At 37.3% G+C, this 2500-nt stretch overlaps 1 protein-coding gene across 3 annotated transcripts in view; it reads left to right on the forward strand.

Annotated features, from left to right (window-relative positions):
• The window catches only part of ZFHX4 (zinc finger homeobox 4), a 149246-nt gene that overhangs the window by 20134 nt on the left and 126612 nt on the right, over positions 1 to 2500 (forward strand). The window lies entirely within an intron of this gene.

Below are 2500 nucleotides of genomic sequence, written 5' to 3' on the forward strand. Positions count from 1 at the left end.
GGTATGTATTTCTGTGAACTCAGCTGATACCATTGGCAGAGATTTGATTTTTTCTTGATGTCTTAAGGCTATACAGATACGTGCTTAATATATATCCATTTTGGGGTTTTTCTTTATACTGTATGGTTTGCACTGTGATTGCTTTTGTAAAGAGGTTTGAAATCTGTTATAGAGACTTTGTGGAAAAATATTTGTTCTGAGGCAGTCCTTGTAAATTTTTTTATCTATGACTTTGTGAAACTTTGTTATAGCTCTCATAGAAGGTCCCTGGGGAGGAGATTTTTTTTTATTTTTCAATATTGAAGATGCCGTAGACTACTGGATGCATGCTCCATCATATGTTATGTACAATCAGTAAATTATGCCAGTAATTTTTAATTCCTCATCAAGGTATAATGATTTCGTCTACTTTATCTGATAGCAAACATGGCCACAAAGACTGTAAACAGCTCAAGTATGGAAATGTACATTTTGGTTTCTCTGTGTGCTGCTCGTCAGTTCAACGATTTAGTATTTGTTTTAATTGGAATGAAATATACTTTTGTTTATACAATTGTGATCAGAGGGCTGATGTCATTGTTTGGTACTGATTAATACTGAAGTTATATAAGGAGACAACTCTAAATGTGCAGCTTATTTTAAAATGTTGATTAAGTAACAGAAAAGATGTTATGACACTTGTTACTGTGCTGATTTTGTTTTTCACTGACTATGTGATGGAAAGTTTAAAAATATAGTTTACTTCTGCTAAATCTTTTAAGAGAAAATTGCAACAGCACAACTGTTAAGCACAGGGCTGTGGGAAGAAGGGGAAGGGTGAGATGCTACGCTGCAGAACCCATTTTGTATCTGCCTAAAATTACTTACTGCTCATAAATGCCATCTGGCCCCAGTATAATGTGCATGCCCACGACTGTAACTGGCAACTGTTTCTGTGCGTGTACTGGACCCTGTGATGCTGTGGGATACCATAATATGCTGCAGTATGGGTAAAGCCTGATTCGAGCAGCAGAGGTTAAATAGAAAGCCTCAGGTAGGGCTATAATAGTTCTAGGGAGTTGCATCTGATTCCATTTGCTGTATTAACTCCTTCTTTATCAGTTAGCTTTACCTGCTAGAGAGGTTTCAACCTGAGTGATCCTTTCATGGTACTGGGTAGGACAGAGTTACTGCTCAGGCATCCCTGTATCAAAAACAAAACAGAAGTACTACTGCCTCTTTTTCTGTGCAATGGCCCAAAAAGCTTCTTGTATGCATGTTGTGTGCCAGCTGGGTGCCTGTCTTCATGCTTGCATGTGTGTTTACATGTGACTGAAATAGCCTCACATGTGCAGTTGCTGAGTGGATACATGTAAAAATACTTTGTACCAGCATTGTTTATCCTTTTGTGTCAGAGTTGAGAGCTACCAATATGAAGACATTTATACCAGTCCTCTATAGATGGAAGGGGCTGGGAGTTGCTTTCTGGTGCAACTCTCCTTGTGCAGCTTTTTATCTGTAGATAAGGCCATTGGAGGAGAATGCGTTAGACGTGTAGGCTTTCTTCAGAATGTATACGCTGTTTGTGCCGATTTGCCAAATGGGAAGGTAAACATGCTTGTCTCTGGACTAATTAGAGAATTATTAAGTTTTCATGCTCATTGTGATCAGATTATTTCAAAAGGTTTTTAAATTGTATGTGTGCCATGAGCAAACTTAACCCGGTTCTCATCAGTGATTAAAATTACACACCAAGCTTTGTGACGTTTGATTCAGGAGCAATTAGGCTGTCATTTAGCCATCTCAGATACCAAAACTAATTTTGATTCATTTTCATTCTATGCAAATCTTCTGATGTATCTTAAACTGATCACTTTCTCTCTCTGATGTAGCTGACAAGATTAGATTTGATTACCCTTAAAAAAAATTAAGCAGTTATCCTTCATACTTAGTATCTCAGTGACCTTCACTGAAGCCTTTCTAGGGAAGGATTTTTTTTTAATCCCAAAATCACACTGAGTGATTTTATGCAGGGGATACAGCACCTGTCTATTATGTATATAAACTTACACTGTCCAACTACGCAAAATTTTTAAATTAAATTTCCTTTTCTTGTAAATGAGAATATGTAGAAAACAGTAATGCTTCAGATATCTGAAACAATAGTTTTCAGGATGTAATCAAACTTTTGTGCTTAATTGAAAACTTATCTGATAAATTGGTTACTGCTTTAGTCTAAAATTAACGAGACCTATCGTGCTGACTTACAACTGGAATGAAGATTGCTTACCTCCTGAATAAAAGCAAGGCAGAGTCTATATCATAGGCTGAAAATAAACACTAAAGTTTCAGAGTACTCAGCTGTTGTGTACAGTGCCATCATTCTGCAAACTGAGAGATCTGCAAGGACTTGGGGTAGCTTAGGCTGTAATCAGGCTACTATTACAGTGGTAGAGCCTTGCAGGCTCAGGAAAAAAATGAAGGAAAGCAGACTTTTAACCAATGTGTGCCCGACTTTTCT

The sequence above is a fragment of the Corvus cornix genome, chromosome 2 (assembly GCF_000738735.6).
Source record: "Corvus cornix cornix isolate S_Up_H32 chromosome 2, ASM73873v5, whole genome shotgun sequence".
NCBI classification, from domain to species: domain Eukaryota; kingdom Metazoa; phylum Chordata; class Aves; order Passeriformes; family Corvidae; genus Corvus; species Corvus cornix.